The following is a 24390-nucleotide window of genomic DNA, read 5'->3' on the forward strand; positions in this document are numbered from 1 at the left end:
TTTGTCAGAAGATCTACACAAGTTACCACCTTTATGTACGAACTTGGCTAAATCCACGGAGTCTGGAGTCTGTTCCTTGTAAAACTCAGGTCTAGAACATAACTCCTTTCTGTTATACTGTTGTGTGTCTTTCATTTAAGACTCCAGAACAGAGACCATAAACATGGCTAGTGCAACACAACAGTCACTGGAATTCCCTGAAAGAAAAATAAGTAATTTATTTTATGACATACTTATTTGGATGATTACTCACTGGTAATTAGTATTTCTACATTTTTTTTTAAAGGCAACCATTTTAAGTGACAACACATAGCAGGCTAGTAGAAAAAAAGTGGAAACAAAGCCCTCTCTTTTGATCTCACAAAGTCATGCAGACAAAAGAAGGTACATATGATTTGTTCCAATCTTTGAATGTTGCTGCTAAACTAGTTTTCCTTTGAAAAAGTAAATTTCAAGGCATGATAGTGCAAGAGATAAGGTTTTTGTTTATAGAACATTTATAGACTAATTGTGCTTAGTCTCTAATTTCCAAATTATTTTAAAGAACAGAAACGACATTGATAAATTTATCTTTGCCTAAATTTACTGGTACATCATGAATTGCACCAGAATTCGGACAATTTGATTATCTTAATGACTCTGTTGTGAGCCTTGCACACTGCGTCTGCAGGCGAGGACCCCGCATGGACCCCTTGGAGGCTCCTCCAAAGTCTGTGGCCAAAAACTCTTGTCTTGGGGAGTCCAGGGTCTGAGAAAGCAGTTCTCCCCCAAGAGGAAGTCCTCAAAAATTCTCTCAATTAGCGATTAAGAAAAACAGTGCTAACTGGAGAGTTTCTTGCGTTCAGTTAAATCTGGGAGGTCTGAGCGTTCCTGGAGCCCTCGTCAGGATGTATCATGAGTCAAGAATCCCTTAAATGTGAGTATTCACTATTAGAGGACTCTGTAGGGTCAATCAAATTTTCACGATCACTGTCGTCTGATTCCTCAGCACCGTCTCCATCTGCTCTGTGGGAAGGAGGGGGTCTGTTCCACTTTCAGGATATTTCAGTCCAGCACTGGTGGAGGCATAACTGGAGGAGTCCATGGCTTGAGGTCGAGGCATAAAGATGCTAGTTTCCATGTGAGAATGACTCAGAGTACTTTCTTGATTATTTGGGTGAAGATCAGAATTAGGCGGAGGCGGGTCTGAGGCCTCTGCATCTCCAGCTGTACTTTGACCTTCTGCTGTGAACCCTGGATAGGGCATCTGAGGGCTGAAGGTGGGGTCCACACTTTCAGATGGCATCTGTCTGCTCAGCGTTGCCTGTGGCAATCGTCTTTCTTGTTCCTTTTCATTCTTCCTCTGAGTGATCTGTCTTCTTAATTGATTCACTTCTGCCTGACAAGATTCAACAACTCACTCGCTCTTTTCTATGGCTGCACACATTGCTTGCACTTTCTCCTGAAGTGCATTGTAAACCTGATAAATTGCCCTGATGTCTTTCATTCGTCTGTCCTTGTCAAAAAAGTCAGTACCATGTTCTTTAATAACTTTGGCATAATTCTGCGAAGTATTTGGCACTGAAGATACCTTATACTCTTGCTGGCTAGTATTGCCTAGATTGGGAATAGTGAGGGATAGCCTTTAATTATACCTTCTATCTAAAGAGAACATATTCTAAAGCATGAATGGAATTGTTGGCATGGAGATGAAGCTGAAGGGGAGGAAGATGAGGTCGGCCACCACGACGGTGCAGGTGAGCTGCTTATGGATCACTTTCTGTCTGTATGACATCTGCTGCTGCGTGTTTCACTGGAATCGGTACCACCCAATAACTTTCTTTCTCCGATCTTTAAGAATCCTATCCAAGCTCTCTTCATTAACTTTGCTTGCATAGTCAGAAAAACTAAAAAGTCTTGAACAAGGATGATGGTTATGGATTTCAATTACTTGCAGAAATTATGTGTTGCTGACTTGGGAGTCATCGATGCTGAAGGTTTCCTCTTGCCTTACCTCTCCCAGCAAAAATCCTTCCTGAGAGGAATGGAAGAAGAGAGTTGCAGGTGGTCAGCGTTGCTGTTGGCCCTGTGGAAACACACAGCCCTGAAGGTGTAGCCCGAAATGGAAGCTGCCATGATTGAAATCTGACACTGGTTTCTTAATGGCACTGAATACAGTTGCAGAAGACATTCCTGAGTGAATGAAGGAGAGCTACCATTTAAAAAAATTTGGCCTGTGAATAGTTTTGGTATTTTAAAAATTATAATATGCTAATAAGCTTGACATGGCATGAACAAATTTCTCAGGCCAAAAACTCAAGTGTGCAAACTTTCTAATGTCATAATATAAATAATAAACTATTCAAATGTATGATTAATTTTTATGATACTTTTGTTTATAACAATTCCCCATTCTACCTGCTGCTGCTACCTAGTGGTAGGTAAAACCTAATCAGTTTGGGACTTCCCTGGTGATCCAGTGGCTAAGACTGCTTCCACTGCAGGGAGCCCAGTTTAATCTCTGGTCAGGGAACTAGATCTCACATGCCACAATCAAGAGCTCTCATGCTGCAACCAAGACCCAGCAGGGCCAAGTAATTATTAAAAGAAGAAGAAGAAACTTAACCTGTTTGAATAAATTGTTACAAATTCAGCCGGGGTGTTCTCAGTCATTTCAGATCCCCTGCTCGTGCTTAGTCACTCCGTCGTGTCTGACTGAAACCTCATGGACTGTAGTCTGCCAAGCTCCTCTGTTCGTGTGATTTTCCAGGCAAGAATATTGAAGGAGGTTGCCATTCCCTTCTCCAGGGCATCTTCCTGAACCAGGGATTGAACCCAGGTCTCTTGCATTGCAGGCAGATTCTTTACCGCCTGAGTCATTGGGGAAGCCTCATTTCAGATCTAATCAATCAATTCAGGACTTCTTTTCTTTTCCACTCTCTTTATCCACAGCTTTGCTGTAGCGCTGGTGGGAAGGAGGTGACTGTCTAGTTTTCACCCCTCGTGCTGCTGAAGTTCAAGTTTTCACTGATGTCTGGTTCTCAGCTTCAATTCCTGCTGGCTTCCAATGGGAAGCCTTTGATCCGGTCTGGTGTTCATGGGCTCCATGCAGGCCCTGTGAGCTCTGTCACCCCTCTTAACCACTTTGGAGCCTCTTCCAACTGCTCTCAAATCCCACTGAGGTCCTCCAGGAATCTGAAGCAGCCTAGGAATCCCATATAATTGATGAAATTCCTCCAAGTTCTGGAGAAAAGATAATTTCATAGAGACTTGCTTTTTCCTAAGGTCCTTGGGAAAGAGATGGGACCTAGACCCTGGAATTTATTACCCACCAGCCACAGGCCACTAGCATGCATTCTTCTCATATCCATTTTTTGTTTTTCAGCAATCATGCCATAAGCATTCCCTGCCAGTCCAGTGGTTGGAGACTTGGCCCTCTCACTGCTGAGGGCCTATTTTGCAGTGAAAAGGAAAAAAGAGGAATGAGTTTTTCTTTCTCTTTTCTGAGAACAAAGAAGATAAACAGAACAGTAACAGGCCTGAACATTCCTAGTTTTTACTTTGAAAGTGAAAACGTTAGTAGTTCAGTCGTGTCTGACTCTTTGCAACCCCCAAGGATTATAGCCTGCCAGGCTTTTCTGTCCATAGAATTCTCCAAGCAAGAATACTGGAGTGGGTAGTGATTCCCTTCTCCGGAGGATCTTCCTGGCCCAGGGATTGAACCTGGATCTCCCACATTGCAGGCAAATTTTTTTACCATTTGAGCCACAGGGATGTTTATACTTTGTTTCTTATTTGTGTGACTTCCCTGGTGGCTCAGATGGTAAAGCATCTGCCTACAATGTGGGAGACCTGGGTTCAATCCCTGGGTTGGGGAGATCTCCTGGAAAAGGGAATGGCAACCCACTCCAGCATTCTTGCCTGGAAAACCCCATGGACTCCAGCATTCTTGCCTGGAAAACCCCATGGATGGAGAATCATGGTAGGCTACAGTCCATGGGGTCACAAAGAGTCAGATCCAACTGAGCAACTTCACTTTCACTTTCTTATTTGTAGTCTGCAACTAAATTTTCTTTTCTGACCCCTAATTCTGCATGAGCTACATTTCATACCTCTTATCCTTTGATTCTATGCTATTTACATCCTGTATCTGGTGCTTACCACTCTCTGCAAACCAACCCTTGTAGTTTTTTTCTTCTTACAGATCAGAAAGAAGACCTCTGTAACAACGCACAGAAGACAATGGACCCAACTTCTGGGCCACCAGACTGCCAGAGGCTACCTGACACCAGTCTGTGACTATTTGGAAACAATGCAAGAGGAAGAAGACAAGATCTTAACACCTTTGATCCTCATCACTGACCCCTGATTTCGAGCCTTCATGTTATATAAGCCCCTAGACTTCTCACTGAAGAAGGCAATGGCACCCCACTCCAGTACTCTTGCCTGGAAAATCCCATGGATAGAGGAGCCTGGTAGGCTGTAGTCCATGGGGTCGCTAAGAGTCAGACACGACTGAGCGACTTCCTTTCATTTTTCACTTTCATGCATTGGAGAAGGAAATGGCAACCCACTCCAGTGTTCTTGCATGGAGAATCCCAGGGACGGGGGAGCCTGATGGGCTTCTGTCTATGGGGTCGCACAGAGTCGGACACGACTGAAGTGACTTAGCAGCAGCAGCAGCAGACTCCTCACGGTGGGGTGGGCACAGTTCTTGAGGTATGAACCTAGTGTTCCCCCTCTGCCAGCTGAGAATTAAAGCCACCTATTTTTTTCAACTCTGTCTCTGTATTTTTATTTCTTTTTGGGGGGCAGAGAAAGCCAAGATTTTGACTGCCAACAAACACTAGGGCCCAGGTTCAATCCCTGACCAAGAAACTGAAATTCTATAAGATGGATAGCTTAAAAACAAGCAAACAAAAAAACCTATCATGCCATAAAGCCTTCATTCTTACACTGAAACTTAAAAATTCCATGTCTAATAAGCAAAAGTTAGGCCTTTGGAATCACATCTACTTCCATTTCATTTTACATAATCTCTTTTGAAACTTCAAGGCTCAACATAAAGGTGTTTTTGTCTCCTTGCATTTCTAGGGTAATAGGCCTACTGACTGACCGGAGGAGACAGGGCAAGAGAAGTAATATAAAGAATGGGGGGCTTCCCCCTTGGTCCAGTGGTCACGAGTTCACCTTGCAGTGCAGGGGACACTAGTTCCATCCTTGTCCTAGGACGATCCCACATGCTGCGAGGCAACTAAGCCCGCGTGCGCAGAAACTACTGACCCCACATGCCCTAGAGCCTGTGTTCTGTAGCAAGAGAGCTACCACAATGAGAAGCTCGGGCACTGCAACTAGAGAAAGCCTGTGCGCAGCAAGGAAGACCTAGTGCAGCCAAAAATATGGGAAAAAAAAGAACAGGAATGTGGGCAGATACAAGTGATAGCAAAATATAACCCTGCCATGTAGATACTTCACCCACCCACGTCAGCCTCCACATCACCCATGATACTCATTGCTCCCTCCAGGGCTGTGTTCATGTCCTTCCCTCTCTGAAACTCCATCTCCTGTTCCCACTTACCCACCCTGGAGGGCCTCACTAGATGCCTCCTTGCAACTCCACCAGACCTTTCTTGACTTTGCTGGCACTGATCTCCCTCCGCAGAGCCCTGGCGTACCTACCTGCTAGCTTCCCTTCAATATCATACTGTTCCCACACAATGTATAACCTCTCCAGACAAGGTAACAACACTTCAGGGACAGGCACTGTTTCCGACAGCTTTATGACTTAATAGCATCCATAAAATGTGACTGGAAACTTGATGTATGGGTCTTCCAGAACTGCTGATTGAAGTGAACCAAACTTCCGCTGTTGGGGCTTCCTTGGTGACTCAGATGGTAAAGAATCTGCCTGCAATACAGGAGATGTGGATTTGACTCCTGGGTCAGGAAAACTCCCCTGGAGAAGGGAATGGCTTCCCACTCCAGTATTCCTGCTTGGAGAATTCCACAGACAGAGGAGCCTGGTGGACTACAGTCCATGGACTCGCAGAGTTAGACACGACTGACTAACACTTTCACTTTTCACTTTCAAACTTCTACTTTGCATGCACACACATTCCTCTTAAACAACAAAACTAGGGACTTCCCTGGCAGTCCCTAGTTTTGGTTAAGAATCTGTCTGCCAATGCAGGGGACATGGGTTCAATTCCTGGTCTGGAAAGATCCCACATGCTGTGGAGCAACTAAACCTATACGATACAAGTACTGAGCTGGAGTATAGAGCCCACACACCGCAATGAAGAGTAGCCCCAGCTTGCCACAAGTAGAGAAAGCCCACTCAAAGCAATGAAGACACAGTGCAGCCATAAACGAATAAATAAATAAAATGTAAAGGCTGAATAATAAAACCCTAAACTCCTTATTCCTCCAATAACCCTTTCCAAAGAAATCTGTTAAAAAAAGAAACAACAAAACTAACCATCACCAACTGCCGCTGATTACCTGAAACTTGATGCTAATGAGAAAAAAGAAAGGCAGTAAGTTCTAGAGAGTAGACAAGAAGAGAGGCAGAAGTCTGAGAAGGATGAGCACTGCAGAAAGGTAAGAATTTGAAAATTCCTCTATTTTGTGATGATGTCTTAGTAGCCAGGTGGGCACATCCTCGTTTACGGCAGTGATGTCAGAGTGGGAGGTGAGTTTTGATCAGGGGTTGCAAAATGAGTTGTTCAGATTCTTTTATTATTGTTTAATGTTAATGAAGACAATAATCATTTATTGGGCCATTTATCTGTTCCTTGCTCTACACTAAAAATTTTAGAACTACAATTTGTATAATCCCTCTGTGCTTTTTTGTAGGGAGTCGGAGGCAACTCAGATATCCATGACTGGGGGAACAGATAAAATGTGGCAGACATAATCTTTAGGTGTGCAACACATTAAATTTGCACTATATGTATTTTTTTAAAGTAAGTAAATTATTTTGTAGCAAAATATCACTTGTATAAATTGACTAGTTTGGGCAGTTCTCTGGTGACCTAGTGGTTAGGATTCTGGGCTTTCACTGCCATGGCCCAGATCCAATGCTTGGTCAGAGAACGGAGATCCCAATAGCTGTGTGGCATGGCCAAAGTAAAAAAAAAATTAAATGACTTTAAACCACAAATCTTGAAAAAAAAAAAAAAAAAAGACTGTTTAGATTATTCTGGGTCCCTTGAGTTTCCGTACACATTTTAGAATAAGAAGAAAGCTGGAGTTTTTATAAGGACTGGGTTGAATCTCTGGATCAGTTTGGGGGTATTGCCATCTTAATGGGCTTCCCTGGTGGCTCAGATAGTAAAGAATCTGCCTGCAATTCAGGAGACATGGGTTCAATCGCTGGATCAGGAGATCCCCTGGAGAAGAAAATGGCAACCCAATCCAGCATTCTTGCCTGGGAAATCCCATGGGATAGAGGAGCCTGGCGGGCTACAGTCCCTCCCTGAAGTCTCAAAGGGTCGGACACGACTGAGTGACTAAGCGCAAGGGCACGGGCCATCTTAACAGTATTTTAGGTCTTCCAATCCATGAACATGGGGTCTTTCCATTTATTTAGGCCTTTCTTAATTTCTTTCAGAAATATTTTCTGATTTTTTAAAATAACTCTTGTGCTTCTTTAGCAACTGAACAAGTGTTTTATTATTTTTGATATTCTTATTAATTTTGTTTTTAGAGTATTCATTGCCAGTGTATCGAAATACAATTGATTTTTACATTTATTTTGTAACCTGCAACTTTGTACAAGAGTCATACTTTCTTGTATCATTATGTGTCCAACATTTTTATTGAAACCTGAACATTTTATATAATATATTGTCCCTACTCTGAATACTGATTAAAACCAGCAATAATAATAAACAACAAGGCTTCCTTTTGTTGTTCTTTGCTTGTCTTTTTGTTTGTTCAGTGACTTGACTAGACTATTTCAGTGATGTCTATTTTCTCTGCAGAGAGCCTCTGATGTTAGTCTTCCCTTTGGGAGGGCACCTCCTTTGGGCATACACACAGTCTACCTGGAAAGACAGTGGTTCTACCAAAGCCGTCTGTCTTTCCCTCAATCTCTCTGGTTATCACACCCAGCTCTTAAGTTCCACTAGTTTCTGGCTGATTATTCTATTGGCTTTTTTTTTTAATTTAAATTTATTTTTGGCTGCAATGGGCCTTTTTTTGCTGCTGTGCATAGGCTACTGCCTCGTTGCGGTGAGCAGGGGCTGCCCTCTTGCTGCAGTGCACAGGCTTCTCATTGCTGTGGCCTCCCCTGCTGCAGGGGACAGGCTCTAGGGCTCAGTAATTGTGGCCCATGAGCTTAGCTGGCCCACAGCATGTGAAATCTTCCCGGACCAGGGATGGAACCCGTGTTCCCTGCATTGGCAGGTGGATTCTTAACCATTGGACCACCAGGAAAGCACCTATCCTATTGTTTTTGACAGTACCTGGGATATAAATTGCTTTACATTCAGACTCTATTAAATTCAGTCAAGGGTCATTTCTGAGGCCAAGCTTTGAGTTTGTCCTAACCCCAGAGGACTCCTGTTAGTTATCTCTTTCCCTAGTTCTCTTTTGTTAGACAGTGAGCCTAATTAGTTGACACAGTGGGGCTACTAGTCTCCTCTTTATTGCTTACCACCAAAATCTCCATTGTTGGGGATGTCCCTGGCAGTCCAGTTAAGACTTCCGCTTCCACTGAAGGGGATGCAGATTTGATCCCTGGTCGGACATGACTGAAGCGACTTAGCAGCAGCAGCAGGGAACTAAGATCCTACATATCTCACAGCCAAAAAAAACCCACCGAAACATAAAACAGAAGCAATATTGTAACAAATTCAATAAAGACTTAAAAAATGGCCTTCATCAAAAAAAATTATTTTTGATCTGCATTGTTTGCAGAGTGTCCTTAGTCATGAACTACCCCCCACCCCCCACCCCCAGCCTCCCTTTCTGTTCCAACTAAAGTCGCTTTCTGTGTGAAGAACCTTAAAGCTCTTTGTTCTTATCTGTATCTCTGAGCCACAGTTTGGGAGCTGGAGGCAAGGACAGTGGAGAGATTTTTTCAGAATGCCACACCCGCTTTATTATTAACAGGTGCCGGGGTCCAGCCCCAGTGGAGTCAGGGGTTTCGAAGCGGGGACGGCATCGGCGAGGATCAGGAAACAATTGCTTACTTAAATGTTAATTAAAGATATAAAGAGTGGTTAAATAAGGATAGCTCAGTGAGAAAATTTAGTGGAGAAAAGAGGCTGAATAATTCAGCCAGAAGGTGAGAGAAAGAACGACATGGGGAGACCAAGCTTCGGTGAACAAGGCCCGCACTTTATTTTCCAAAGTAGTTTTTGTACCTTAAGTTATGCATAGAGGATAATGGGGGAAGGGGTAGAGTCATGCAAGGTCAGCAGTTTCTGATCCTAATCGAAGCCAGGCTTTCAAACTTATCATATGCAAAAATTTAGGTGATTTACATCATCTTCTGGCCAGGAGGCCTGTTAACATTTTAGGAAACTTATTTTTCTCTAAAGGTGATTATTCTAAAGTCAGGCGCCAACCTCCAAAAAGCATTGGATAAAGTTGCATTCCTACAGAGCAAAGGTGAGGTGGGCTCAGTCAAGAAAAGAATTAACTCAAGGGTCCAAGGTTACAAACATTGAGGCTACTACTTACATTTCTATACACCCATTATATGCATCAATACACTGCCAAGGACACAGTAGGTAAGGGATATGGAGACTTAGCAGCAAACATTGGCCCAACAAGTGAAAAACCCTTCACCAATACAATTTCTAATCAATCTTTTAACTGCTCAAAGGAATTTGTATTTAGACAGTTTAGAACTTCTCATGCCTCTCACAGTTGGGAGGCTCTGAACAATCACATGTGGCCGGAAAAACCTATTAAGGCAGGCTAGAGGACTTCCAAAGGAATTTGTGGGTTGAAACACTGTCAGACCCAGGAATTATTAACTGGAGCTATAAGTTATTTCTTTTTTCATAGAGAGGTAGTGGGGGACAGCCCTCCGTAAAGTCAGAGGTGTAGGTGAGAGCACAAAGCAGAAAGTAGGCAGACTCTGGTTTTGGGGGTAGATGCTCGAGAATTTCCAGGGGGACTCCTGAGGCTCGATCCCGCCTTTGATATGCCGAGCCTCCTTCCTCATACCTTTGCCACGAGTGGAGCTCCTCACCGCCGGCTCCTGGCAAACAGGACACTTGGCAGGGGTGGTAGCCTCTGGTCTTCTTGGCTTGCTTCTCCTGGCATGTAGAATCTTCACTACAAGCAGGCTGGTGTAAGGGTGATGGAGATCTCTGTATTCTCAGCTTGCTATTGTTGAATGGCGCCTCAGCCCCATGATTGAAGTTGCGTTGGAGGAGACAGTCTCTAACCTCTTGATCGCACTTGCCTGAAATTTCCCTCTATCCATCTGCGACACGGAATTGAGTGGGGTGAGTAAAGCTGGAAGCCTGCCCCACTGACAATGATGCTATATAGTCGTTGGCTGGAGAAGGGGGATGAGGGAATCCGGCTTCTATTTTTTAATTTTTTATTTTTAAGGGTCTTTCTTGCTGAGTGAGGGCTTTCTCTAGTTTGGTAAGTAGGGACTACTCTCCAGGGCTGCTTGAAGTCTTCACATTGTTCTGGCTCCTCTTGTCACAGAGCCCGGGCTCTATGGTGTGATGGCTTCAGTAATTGTGGCTCATGGGCTCAGTACTTGTAGTGCATGGGTTCAGTTGCCCTGAGGCCTGTGGGATCTTCCTGAACCAAGGATAGAACTGGTGTCCCTTGCATTTCAAAGTGGATTCTTAACCACTGGACCTGCAGGGAAGCCCAGGAACCTTCTTTTTGCTACACCCAGTTAATGTTACTTTCATCACCCAGAGTTGGAGGTGCATGCAGAGCATCATTCCAAATCTCACAGACTTTTGCTGTTCTACTGATATTCAGTGTATTTCCTTAAAGAAATATTTCTTCTTCTTTTTTTTTTTTTTTGGCCACACAGTGCTAGCATGTGGGATCTTAGTTCCCCCAACCAGGGATGGAACTTCAGAGTCTTAACTGCCAGGCAGGTCCCTAAATAAATGTTTCTTTGTAATCCATTTAGAGTGACAAAAATGAAAATTTCTTTGCTGCTTTTCTGGACACACAGGTGAAGTTTTTCTAGGTTCCCTAACTGGATAGCCTTTAATATCACCTGGTTTTTAGTTTTGTGCACGCTAAGTCGCTTCAGTTGTGTCTGACACTGTGAAACCCTATGAACTGCAGCCCGCCAGGTTCCTCTGTCCATGGGATTCTCTAGGCAAGAATACTGGATTGTTGCTGTGCTCTTCTCCAGGTTTTTAGTTTTAGTTTCAGTTATCAGTCTCCACATCATAGAAGCCAAGAATGGCAACTTCACCTGAATGGTGACTTAAAGGTCATCACCAGCTCCCACAGCCTCTAAAGATTAGGCTCTGGCTTCCAGGTCCTTTATTATTTCTGACACTTGTGAATTTAACTTTGTCGTATTCAAATTCAACTACTAACTCATATATTGCTCTCCAGAATATCTGATTTTTTTAAAAGGGTAACATGCCCTTTGAAAAACATCGGGGGACCAAATTTGTGCCACGTTCTACATTAAGGAATGATGCCAGGGCAGAGAGCCCAGTCCAGCTGGTTCTTCCAAAGATTACAGTCCACTGGGGAAGGGGGACAATTTAACTGCAAGAAGGAAGTAAGAAAACTGGCAAGACCTGACCAGAGAGCAGTCCCAATATATTTCCAGACAGAAATAACATTTCAGATAGGTCATGAAAGAACAAATCCTTTATTTATTTAATATTTTAATTTTATGGAGTGTTGTTGTTTTACCATGTTGTGTGGGCTTCCCAGGTGGCTCAGTGGGTAAAGAATCCACCTGCAATGCAGGAGATGCGGGCAGACGTGATTTCGATTCCTAGGTCGAGAAGATCCCCTGGAGGAAGCCATGGAACCCCGCTCCAGTATTCTTGCCTGGAGAATCCCCATGGACAGATGAGCCTGGTGGGCTACAGCCCATAGGGTGGCAAAGAGTCGGACATGACTGACGTGGCTGAGCACACACCCTGTTGTGTTAGTTTCAGGCGTATAGCAGTTATTTAGTTATGCATATACATATATTAATTCTCTTTTAGATTCTTTTCTCATACAGGCTCTCGCAGAGTATTGGGTAGAGTTCCCCGTGCTACACAGTAGGTCCTCATTGGTTGTCTATCTTATATAGAGCAGGGTGAATGCGCTCATCCCAAGCTCCTGATTTATCCCTCCCAGCCTCCATGTTTCCCCTTTGGTAACCATTTGTTTTCAAACTGTATACACTCTGCTTCTGCTTTGTAAATAAGTTCGTTTATATCTTAAAAAAAAAAAAAAAGATTCCAAATGTGAGTGATTTCATATGATATTTGTCTGAGTGAATGAGTGAAAGTTAGTCACTCCATTGTGTCTGACTCTTTGCGACCCCATGGACTGTAGCCTGACAGGCTCCTCTGTCCATGGAATTCTCCAGGCAAGAATACTGGAGTGGCTTGCCATTCCTTTCTCCAGGGGATCTTCCCGACCCAGGGACTGAACCCTTATTTCCTGCCTCTTGTGGGTCTCCTGTATTGGCAAGAGGATTCTTTACCAATGAGACACTTGTAATCCTGATAGTACACAGGGCCTAATGGGAGGGAAATCGAGAAAGAAGGGGATATGTATATATGTATGGCTGACTCATTTTGCTATGTAGTAGAAGCTAATCCAACATTGTAAAGCAGCTACAATGCTGTTGTTTAGTCAGTAAGTCGTAACCGACACTTTTGTGACCCCATGAACTGTAGCCCACCAGGCTCCTTTGCACCTGAGATTTCCCAGGCAAGAATATCAGAGTGGGTTGCCATTTCCTTCTCCAGGGGATCTTCCTGACCCTGGGATCTATTCGTGTCTCCTGCACTGGCAGGCAGATTCTTTACCACTGAGCCACCAGGGAAGCCCAAAGTAACTATACTGAAATAAAAATTATTTAGTAAAAAAAATAAGCTTATATCATAAATACTATATGCTAACAAAGACAGTTGGAGAAGGCAATGGCACCTCACTCCAGTACTCTTGCCTGGAAAATCCCATGGATGGAGCAGCCTGGAAGGCTGCAGTCCATGGGGTCGCTAAGAGTCGGACACGACTGAGCAACTTCACTTTCACTTTTCACTTTCATGCACTGGAGAAGGACATGGCAACCCACTCCAGTGTTCTTGCCTGGAGAATCCCAGGGACGGGGGAGCCTGGTGGACTGCTGTCTATGGGGTTGTGCAGAGTCAGACACGACTGAAGCGACTTAGCAGAGAGCAGAACAAAAACAGGAGACAGGGACTTCCCTGGTGGGCCAGTGGTTAAGACTCTGAGCTTCGATTGCAAGGGGGCTTGGGTTCCATCCCTGGCTGTAGAACTAAGAACCCCTGTATCACGAGACGCAGCCAAACAAGCAAACAAAAAGAAAACCAGAAGACAACTTGAGTGACTACGGGTTCAACATGCCTTGTAATCAAGTTGGAAAATCAGCCAATGGCAGGATGAAGTTCTATGTTTGATTTCCAGCAATTTCAGCCCAGCAGCTCTAGGAGAAAGGGGTCAAGAAAGTCTTAAGGCATTTAGGCAGCACTTGGGCTAAAAGTGTGAGTGCCTGAGCTCATCTTTTTCTTTCACCATTTTGTCTGATGACATTAGGAGCAACCAACCAAGGTCATTATATTCCTTAGTTTCTCCCCAAATGTTCAAATGTATTATCAACAGAGTCACATAGAACCCTGCTTGTTATTTTAAGTGATTGATTAGGCATATCTGCCAACAAAGGTCCGTCTAGTCAAGGCTATGGTTTTTCCAGTGGTCATGTATGGATGTGAGAGTTGGACTGTGAAGAAAGCTGAGCACCGAAGAATTGATGCTTTTCAACTGTGGTGTGGAGAAGACTCTTGAGCGTCCCTTGGACTGCAAGGAGATCCAACCAGTCCATTCTGAAGGAGATCAGCCCTGGGATTTCTTTGGAAGGAATGATGCTAAAGCTGAAACTCCAGTATTTTGGCCATCTCATGTGAAGAGTTGACTCATTGGAAAAGACTCTGATGCTGGGAGGGATTGGGGGCAGAGGAGAAGGGGACGACAGAGGATGAGATGGCTGGATGGCATCACCGACTCGATGGACGTGAGTCTGAGTGAACTCCGGGAGTTGGTGATGGACAGGGAAGCCTGGTGTGCTGCGATTCATGGGGTCGCAGAGTCAGACACGACTGAGTGACTGAACTGAACTGAACAGATATTTTGCCTATCAGTGCTCTCTTTACAACTGGGAAGTCATTAGTGTCTTTTATTTCGGCCACACCACGCAGCTTGCAGGATCTTAGTTCCCCAACCAGGGATCAAACTTGCACCTTGACGCAGAATTCAAAGCCCTAGGTCTCATTTTAAATGCATTTCAAACCACTGAGGCTTGGCAACATTTAACTGCCAGCCAATGTCCTGTACTTTCCATCTGAGAGATAAACTTGAACAGCATGCTCTCAGGTTGAGGAATGATCAAGCACTGACCAGGTGAGGTTGATTCCTATCAGGTTGAAGGGGTGTTGGGGTCTCAGTTATTTAAGAAGCAAAATGACTTGGTCAGCCACAGGAGAGCAAGCTACCATGGCACTGCATTTGGGGCTCTTTCTGATTTGGGCTGGCATGTCTATATTTCTACAACTGGACCCTATGAATGGAGGTGAGAGGGGGTGACAGGCTAGAAATGGTGAGAAAGACCCTGCCCCAGACATGGACTGATAATTAAGGTCATGATGCTAATAATAATAATAGCAGTGACAAACCATCTCCCATTTCTTGAGTACGTCCCGAAGGACACGCATTATGAAGGGCTTCACATTTTATTTACTATTCAAGAAACTCTATGAAATTGAAACACAGATGAGTTTGGCAGCAAAGCTAAAGGCCTTTTTGAGAGCTGCCTCATTCCTGAATCTCCATTGCACCGTCCCAGACACAGGCAACCTCCTCCCAGGGTTGGTTATTTTGTTCAAATGAAGAGCTTTTGATGTTTGTAGAGTTGACTGTTTGAAATATTGGGTTGGCCAAGAAAAGAGTTCACTTGGTTTTGTCATAACATCATATGGAAAAACCAGAACCAGCTTTTGGGCCAGCCCAGTCACAGGGACAGTGTGGTCTCAGGGCAGGTCCAATGAACAGTACACTACAGCAGACCCTGACTTTGTGGTGGAATTCATGGATGTTCATAGGGGAGCGGTGAGAACGTGTCAGGGTCTCCCTCCCCTATTCTGCTTAGCTCCTGGTCTTCGAGTATCTTGTTCAGGTAAACAAGGACTTCAAAATAGAAAAGAAAATACAAGTTAGAGATGCTAGGCAGGTCCTACTATAGATGATATTCTGGTCATGGCCCTGCTTTGTTTTGTTTTGGTTTTTTTAGTTGTTGATGTTATTTTTTGTGTGTGTTTGTTTTTTAAAATTTTTAATTGGAGAATAAGTGCTTTACAGAGTTTATATATATATATATATATATATATATATATATATATACCTTCCCTCTTGCGACTCCTTCCAGCCCCACCCACCATCCTACTCCTCTAGGTTGAAAACACAAAGGGTGGGCTGGGCTCCCTGCGTGATGTAGCAGCTCCCCACTAGCTGTCTATTTTACACAGGGTGGTGTGGATATGCCAGTGGTACTCTCTCAATTCGTCCCACCTAAGCCTAACCCTGCTTTGTTCCTGCTCCTCCTCCGTCCATCTCCTCTGCTCCTGCTTTTCTTCCAGATCAGCAGCTGTCTGAGGACTACTTCATTCTTCCTAAAGAAATGGAAGACATTGCTTCTGGTGCAGAAACCAAAGGTAATCAACAAGGGAAGAGAACGACAACAAACCACAGTCCAGGGCAACAAATTAACATGTGCGGCAGCAGAACTGATGGGGATTCTCCAGAGATACTTTACAGGCAGGAGCTCATAGCACCCTCTCAGTCACGGGAGGAGGCAGCTGTGCACGTCCCCCAAGGGGGCGATCCCAGACAGCAGAACTATGTGTAGATGGCAGGGCTGGAATCTGAACCCAGAATCCAGGCTTCAGCGCTGGTGCCACATGCTGAAGTAGAAACTGTCCAAAGTCACATTTGTACACCAATCCTTACAATTTGTATATTTTTAACATGTCAACTAGTCACTTTTCATTTGTATTTCTTTGTATTTACAGACAGGTGTATATATCCAAATGATTTTTTTTTCACTATCAAAAAACAGTAAAGTAGGAACTTCCCAAAATTAGAGAAGCCTTCCTAGTCCCTGAGGGAGGGAGCACACCACACTGACCTTGGCATCCCCGATGCTTAGCAGGGGCTCTGTACACAGCAGGCTTGGCGCTGATGGGCAGGCGTGAAAGGAGATTTTGCTAGAGTTACCACAGACATCATGAAACCCTAAGTGCCAAAGAAGTGAACAATGTCTTTCTTCTGTCAGATGATAAATGTGTTTTCCCATTCACCTATGGAAACAAAAAGTATTTTGACTGCACATTGCATGGTTCCATATTCCTGTGGTGTTCCTCGATGCAGACTATACAGGAAGATAGAAATACTGTACTAAGAGAGGTAAGCATGCAGCCTGTCCTCGTGTGAGAAGCACCTGGCTTCCCAGATGAAGGGGGAAAGTCCAAATTGCCTCCTAGAGGGAAGCCTCAGGCGTCTCCCGATCCAGCCCTCTGTGTTCCGTTCCTGTCCCTTTCTCTCTTTTTTGGGAGGGAGGTGGGGAGGGCTCTGCTCAGTCTTTGTTGCTGGGCCCAGGTTTTCTCCAGTTGCAGCAAGTGGGGTCTCCTCTTTGTTGGTGTGTGGGTTTCTCACTGTGGTGGCTTCTCTTGTTGGGTGGCACAGGCTCTAGGCACAAGGGCTTCAGTCGTTGCAGCCCGTGGGTTCAGTAGTTGAGGTGCCCATGCTTATTTCCTCCTCGGTGTGTGGAATCTTCCCCGACCAGAGGTGGAACCAGAGTCTCTTGCATGGCAAGGTATTCTTAACCACTGCACTACCAGGGAAGCCCCACTTTCTCCTGATAACACTAAAAATAATCCTCCTGCAATTAATATTTTCACCTATCCCTTCTATTTTTCCAGACTATGCCAAATGTGTCTTTCCCTTTATCTATGAAGGCAAGTCATATGACACTTGAACAGTAATTGGGAGTATTACTATGAGCTATTGGTGCTCACTCTCTTCAAACTATGACGAGGATGGAGTTTGGAAGTATTGTTAGCAGTAAAAAGAGATAGGAGTGTCCAGGGAGGATGGATAGAAACAGGGGTGAGCAGGGAAGAGGAAGGGCTGGGTAAGGAGGTGCAGTAAGATGCCAGAGCGAGAAGGAGGGAAGAGGCAGGGGGAGAGAGGGGATGAAGGAGAAAGATGCAGGGCAAAGAGTGAGGAGCAGAGGTTCACGAGGAGAACGATACAGACATGAGGATGAGGAAAGGGGGAAGGAGAGACGGAAACAGAGGAAGAGACAAGGGCAAAATGCGAGAGAAGTGGAGAGGCGAATCCAGAAGAGAGAGAGATTGCAAGATGACAAATGCAAAGAGGAGTATCTGGGGAGGATCAGTAGCAAGAGAAGATGGAAGGAAGGTGAGAAAGGGGCAGAGAGAGGACAACACAGTCTTAGGAGCAGGCCTGAGACAGTAGGAGCCAAGATGGGATGAACAGAAAGCAAAGAAGAAACAGATCTTTGCCCTCTGTGGGGCTGACTGGGAAACAAAACAGACTTCATTAACACTGACCCCAAAATTATGTTCAGTTACTCTCCAGTGCATCCACCCATGGCCACGGATGCAATCAAGCCTTCGAAACTTCAGTGGAGAAAATCAAGAACTCTCAAGCAAAGGTGATGCTCTGAGTGACAGAGGTGAAATTCTTTCCCTACATCTCCGCCTTGTGCCTGCTGTGCATGGGTCCAATCAATAAACACTTTCTCTGCAGGTGTGGTCTTTGTCCCACAAAGAAACCTGTGTATCAGACGGGAGGGTCTCAGTGTGCTCCGGTTAACCAGGCAGGATCTTGTTTTCCTTTCCTTTCCTTGGGGTCCCGATGGAACATCAAAGCACATCACAATTGTCCCTCCTGGGGGTCTGACTGACAGCTGAAGACCTGGTGGTAAGGCCAGAAGTGGGATGGGAGGAGAGTCCCAGAGGGTACCAAGGCCCCGTCCCTGTCGTAAGAGATCTTTCTTTTCCCAACTTAGCTGAAATGTTATTTCTTCTTGGAACTATTCTCTGATTCCACTGTATAAGGAGTCCCGTCATGTCTTCCCAGTTCATCCTTTCTCTCCTCACAATTAAACTGCCCATCTCTCCAGGGGGACTGTAATTGGTGTGGGGGAAGACAAGATGGACTGTGTTTGCCCCGGTTTCAGTCCTAAATGCAGAATTTAACACATATATAGGGATTTTAGACAAATATTTTTTCCATCACTAACAGGGCCTGATTGAAAGAAGGTTAAATTCACAGGTGTCAGAAATAATTAAGGGCCTGAAAAGGCCTGATCACTAAATTTTATCTTAAAAAAATCACTCAGTGCCTATCACAAAAACAGAAATACAGACCAACGGAATACGATAGAAAGCCCAGACACTAACCCATGCACCCATGGGTACTTTATATTTGACAAAGTGAAAGTGAAGTCACTCAGTCGTGTCCAACTCTGTGGGACCCCATGGACTGCAGCCCACCAGGCTCCTCCCTCCATGGGATTCTCCAGGCAAGAGTACTGGAGTGGGGTGCCATTTCCTTCTCCAATACTTGACAAAGGAGGCAAGAATAGACAATGAAGGATTAGTCTCTTCAGTGGGTGGTGCTGGGAAACTTTTACAGCAACATGTAAAAGAATGAAATTGGAACACTTCCTAACACCAGACACAAAAATAAACTCAAAATGGATTAAAGACCTAAATGTAAGACTGGAAACTTGAAAACTCTTAGAGGTAAACACAGGCAGAACACTCTCTGACATAAATCACAGCAAGATCCTCTATGATCCACTTCCTAGAGTCATGGAAATAAAAACAAACAAGTGGGACCTAATTAAACTTAAAAGCTTTTGCACAGCAAAGAAAACTGTAAAGAAGGCGAAAAGACAGCCTTCAGCGTGGGGAGGAAATAACAGCCAATGAAAAACTGACAAAGGATTAATTTCCAAAATATACAAGCAGCTCATGGAACTCAATACCAGAAAAGCAAACAACCCCATCAAAAAGTGAACAGATGACTTAAACAGATATTTCTCCAAAGAAGACATACAGATGGCTAGCAAACCCATGAAAAGATATTCAACTTCCTTCATTATTAGAGACACGCCAATAAAAACTACAGTGGGGTATCATCTCACACTGGTCAGAAAGGCCGTCATCAGAAACTCTACACAATAAGTGCTGGAGAGGGTGTGGGGAAAGGGGAACCCTCTTACACTGTTGGTGGGAATGTAGACTGATGCAGCCACTATCGAAGACAGTATGGTGATTCCTTAAAAGAGTAGGCATAAACCTACCATATGACCTTTCTATATCTTGTTACCTAAAGGTACGCGTGGGGAGTCCAGCTGCTTACCGCTCAAAAGCCAGGAAACAGGCCAGGTTGGTGAAAGGAAAGTTTGCTTATTTCAGATGCTGCAACTGGGGTTGGTAGCGTGGCGGACATCTGTCGGAAGGCCGACTCCCCACCTGACAAGTAGGGGGTGAGGGTTTTATAGACAAAGTGTGGGGGGGGGTTACATGCAGAAACAGTGCAGTCATCTCTAAGAGTCATCTTCAAATCGGTCATCAGTGGTCTGACCAGCATCACCTTGAATGTTTTAGGTACAGTTAATCTTCAGTTCCAGGGTCCGTTTGTTCCCAATTCTTTGTGATCAGTTCTTGGAATTGTGCCAACTCAAGTCCTGGGTACAGTCTGGTCATCATGCAGTGAACTTCTCCACCTGCTATTTTGCTATCTATAAGTCAGCCCAAAGGATATGACTCAGAATATTATCTACAGCCCTTGAGAAAGAACTAAAGGTCCTTGACTATGCTTAATGACTATGTTACTATTATTTAGTCTCCTTAGACTGTTTTCCTTTGTTTCAGCATTTCTTATTTCTCTGATTAGACTTGTTCTTTGACTAGAGTTTTCCACAGGCAAAAGGCAGGCAGAAGGCATGAGCAGGTGGTGAAGGATCATAGAGTCCTGCTCTGTTTCAATCTCAGTACTGGGCATATACCCAAAGAAAACCATAATTGAAAAAAAAAACAACACATATAACCCAATATTCATTGCAGCACTATTTACAAGAGCTAGGACATGGAAGCAACCTTAATGTCCACTGACAGATAAATGGATAAAGAAGCTGTGGTACACACATACAATGGAATATTCATTTCAGTGCAGTTCAGTTCAGTCGCTCAGTCGTGTCCGACTCTTTGCGACCCCATGAGTCGCAGCATGCCAGGCCTCCCTGTCCATCACCAACTCCCGGAGTTCACTCAAACTCATGTCCATCAAGTCAGTGATGCCATCCAGCCATCTCATCCTCTGTCGTCACCTTCTCCCCCTGCCCCCAATCCCTCCCAGAATCAGGGTCTTTTCCAATGAGTCAACTCTTCGCATGAGGTGGCCAAAGTATTGGAGTTTCAGCTTTAGCATCAGTCCTTCCAATGAACACCCAGGACTGATCTCCTTTAGGATGGATTGGTTGGATGTCCTTGCAGTCCAAGTGACTCTCAAGAGTCTTCTCCAACACCACAGTTCAAAAGCAGCAATTTTTTGGTGCTCAGCCTTCTTCTCAGTCCAACTCTCACATCCATACATGACCACTGGAAAAACCATAGCCTTGACTAGACGGACCCGAATATTACTCAGCCATAAAAAGGAATGCATTTGAGTCAGTTCTAATAAGGTGGTTCCTGGGAACAAAGTGAGAGTCACTCAGTCGTGTCCGACTCTTTGTGACCCAGTGGACTATACAGTCCATGGAATTCTCCAGGCCAGGATACTGGAGGAGGTAGCCAGAGTGAAATAAGTCAGAAAAAGGAAAACAAATATTGTATACTAATGCATATGTATAGAATCTAGAAGATGGTACTGATGAAACTTATTTGCATGGCAGCAATGGAGACTTAGAGAAAACAGACTTGTGGGCACAGTGGGGGAAGGAGAGGGTGGAACAAATGGAAGTAGCATGGAGACAAATACATGACCGTATGTAAAATAGATAGCCAGTGGGAATTTGCCCAAATCAGGGCTCTGTGACTAACTAAAGGGGTGGGATGCGGCGGGAGGTTCAAGAGGGAGGGTGTACTTATGGCTGATTCATACTGAGGCATGGCAGAAACCAACACAATATTGTAAAGCAATTGTCCTTCAATTAAAAAAAAAAAACAAAACAAAACACTCAGTGCCTATCTAAGGAATCCTTGGTACCTGGTGATAGACTTTCAGTCACCATCCAGGGAAGAGATACACAGGCTTTTAATCACTGTGCAGCAAGGAGGTATTGATAGAATGTTTGTCCTCTGTGATTTAAGGCCAGTAACTCAGAGCTTCACTTGAAACCAGGAGGTAAAAATAAAACATAATTTTTAAGTTAAATAATAAAAAGTTTTAACCGAAAATGTTTTAATAAAAATAAGGAAACCAGGGGCTTCCCTGGTGGCTCAGTAGTACGGAATCTGTCTGCCATGCCGGAGACATTTGTTCCATCCCTGGTCTGGGAAGATTCCACTTTTCCCAGAGCAACCAAGCTCACGTGTCCCAACTACGAGCCTACTCTAGAGCCCAAGAGCCCTACTGAAGCCTGAGTGCCCTAGAGCCTGTGACCTGCAACGAGAGAAGCCACCACAATGAGACGCCCCTGCACCACTAGAGACTAGCCCCCAGTTGCCACAACTAGAGAAAAGCCCAAACCACAATGAAGACCCAACAGAGGAAAAAAAAATAATTAAATAAAAAGTATAAATAAAACTAATGGGAGAGAAATCCAAAAAGGAGTGAAGATACATATGGCTGATTTATTTTACTATGCGATAGGAGCTAACACAAGATTGTAAAGCAAGTATGTTGCTGTTGCTGTTGTTTAGTCACTAGGTCATGTCCAGCTCTTTCGTAACCTCCTTGGACTCTAGCCCTCAAAGCTCCTCTGCCCATGGGATTTCCTAGGGAGGAATACTGGAGTGGGTTGCCATTTCCTTCTCCAGGGAATCTTCTCAACCCACGAATCGAACTTGCGTCCCCTGCGTTGGAAGGTGTATTCTTTACCACTGAGCCACCAGGGGAGCCTAAAGCAATAGAATAACTTCTATACTGCAATAGAACTTATTTAATAAAAATAAATAAGCTCTATATCATAAATGCTGTATGCTAACAACAACGAAAGAAGTAGACAGGGATTTCCCTGGTGGTCCAGGGGTTAGCACTCTGAGCTTCCGCTGGTCGTTGTACTAAGAAACCCCATTCTTAGTTGCTTAGTTGCTCTGGGAAAAGTGGAATGTTCCCAGAGCTCTGATGGAACCAATGTCTCCAGCCTGGCAGACAGATTCCTTACTAGTGAGCCACCAGGCAGCGAGGCCCAGCGAAAACAGACAAACCAAAAAACCAGTAGATACCCTGAGAAGTTGACAGTTCAACTTGTCTTAGAATCAAGTTGGCAAATCAGCCAATGGCAGGATGAGGTGCTGTGTTTGATTTCTAGCAGTTTCAGCCCAGCAGCTATAGTAGAAAGGGATCAAAAACCTCTTAAGTCATTTAGGCAGCAGTTGGACTGAAAGTTGGAATTCCTGAGCTCCCCTCTTTCTTTCAGTGACGTTCGGAGCAAGCAACCAAGGCCATTATACTCCTTAGGTTCGCCTCAAATGTTCAAAAGTATCCCCGACAGAGTCACAGAGCACCCTGACTTTTGTAACTGGTTGATTAGGCATATCTAACAGACATTTTGCCTGATTCTAAGACAGTTTGCACCATGGACTATAAGTCGTCTTAAGGTAGGAGATAGTGGGTCTTTGGGCTGGACACCTGGTATTCATCAAGTGGAGTAAAATTCAAGTAAAATCCAGACACTCCAAGGACAAAGCTAGAGGCAGGACCTGAGCTCTGCTAAGACAAAGAGATAAGGTGACCACTCCTGAGGTCAAGAAGTCAAGGCTGACTGCCCTGTCTGCACTTGTCCAGAAAGGCTTCTTGGAGTCAAAGAGGGAGGCGGCCCCACTCCAGAATAAGTGTAGACAAGCAGCCATAGGCCTCTGTGTTGGGATCCATCTTAGCAATAAGTTAAGCACACGTCTTGCAGAGGGTCCATGGACCAGACAGCTGTGAAGAAAGAAACAAGATAATTGCCCAAATGTGAACAGACACCGGAGGGACTGTCCTATAAATGTGGTGCACATCACCTCTGTACCTCACAGTCCTCTTCCAGGTTGCCTGCACTCCTCCCAGGGTGTGCATCTCTGCCTAACTGCTGACCTACTACGCTCTTCTCATTGGAGAGGATGCTCATACCCTTTGTCTCTCTGGGTGTGCATCTCTGCCTAACTTCTGAGTTGGATAAACAAACTGTTTTTCTGTGTGGTCTCGCATCTGTTGTGCAGTGTCTCTAATAATAACCTTGGTACTTATTTGGACAGTTTTTGATTCCTGGAAACTTTCTTGCTTTCAAACAGGGGCAAGAGCCAGGGCTCCTTAGCGTCTAGACTCAAGCCTAAGCTGGTAGAATGGCTAGGACTCCTAGTTTTCATCCAGGTGACGTAGGTTTAATTCCAGGGCAGGGAGCTAAGGTCTTTCTAGAGGACTACTCACTGCTCTCCCTCTGAGGCCAGTCGCTTCAAGCCTGGGAGTTCGTTAGTGTCTTTTCCTATTTATTGGTCACACGGTGTGACTTGCAGCATCTTAGTTCCCAGCAAGGGATCAAATCTGTGCCTCAGCAGTGGAAGACAGAGCCCCAGGTCTCGTTTTAAGTGCATTTCAAACTCCTGAGGCTTGGAGACATTAAACTGCCAGCCAATGTCCTGTACTTTCCATCGGAGAGATAAACTTGCCCTGCATGCTCTCAGGCTGAGGAACGATCAAGCATCGACCAGGTGAGGTTGATTCTTATCAGGTTGAAGGGACGTGGGGGTCACTGGTTAAATAAGAAGCAGATCGACGTTGGTCAGTCACAGGAGAGCAAGCTACCATGGCACCGAGTTTGGGGCTCTTTCTGATTTGGGCTGGTGCATCTGTGTTTCAACAGCTGCACCCTGTGAATGCAGGTGAGGGAGGGGAGATGGACTAGAATTGGTGAGAAAGACCCTGCTCCAGACACGGTGATTGTGCAGTGCTAGTCGCTCAGTCGTGTCTGACCCT

General features: G+C 44.6%; 2 pseudogenes; one reads left to right on the plus strand and one right to left on the minus strand.

Annotated features, from left to right (window-relative positions):
* Positions 1-580: 580 nt before the first annotated feature.
* Positions 581-2115, minus strand: LOC129632160 (BRISC complex subunit Abraxas 2-like; annotated as a pseudogene).
* A 12558-nt stretch (positions 2116-14673) lies between these two features.
* LOC129632430 (seminal plasma protein A3-like) lies at positions 14674-17293 on the plus strand (annotated as a pseudogene).
* Positions 17294-24390: the final 7097 nt, after the last annotated feature.

The sequence above is a fragment of the Bubalus kerabau genome, chromosome 17 (assembly GCF_029407905.1).
Source record: "Bubalus kerabau isolate K-KA32 ecotype Philippines breed swamp buffalo chromosome 17, PCC_UOA_SB_1v2, whole genome shotgun sequence".
Classification (NCBI taxonomy): domain Eukaryota; kingdom Metazoa; phylum Chordata; class Mammalia; order Artiodactyla; family Bovidae; genus Bubalus; species Bubalus kerabau.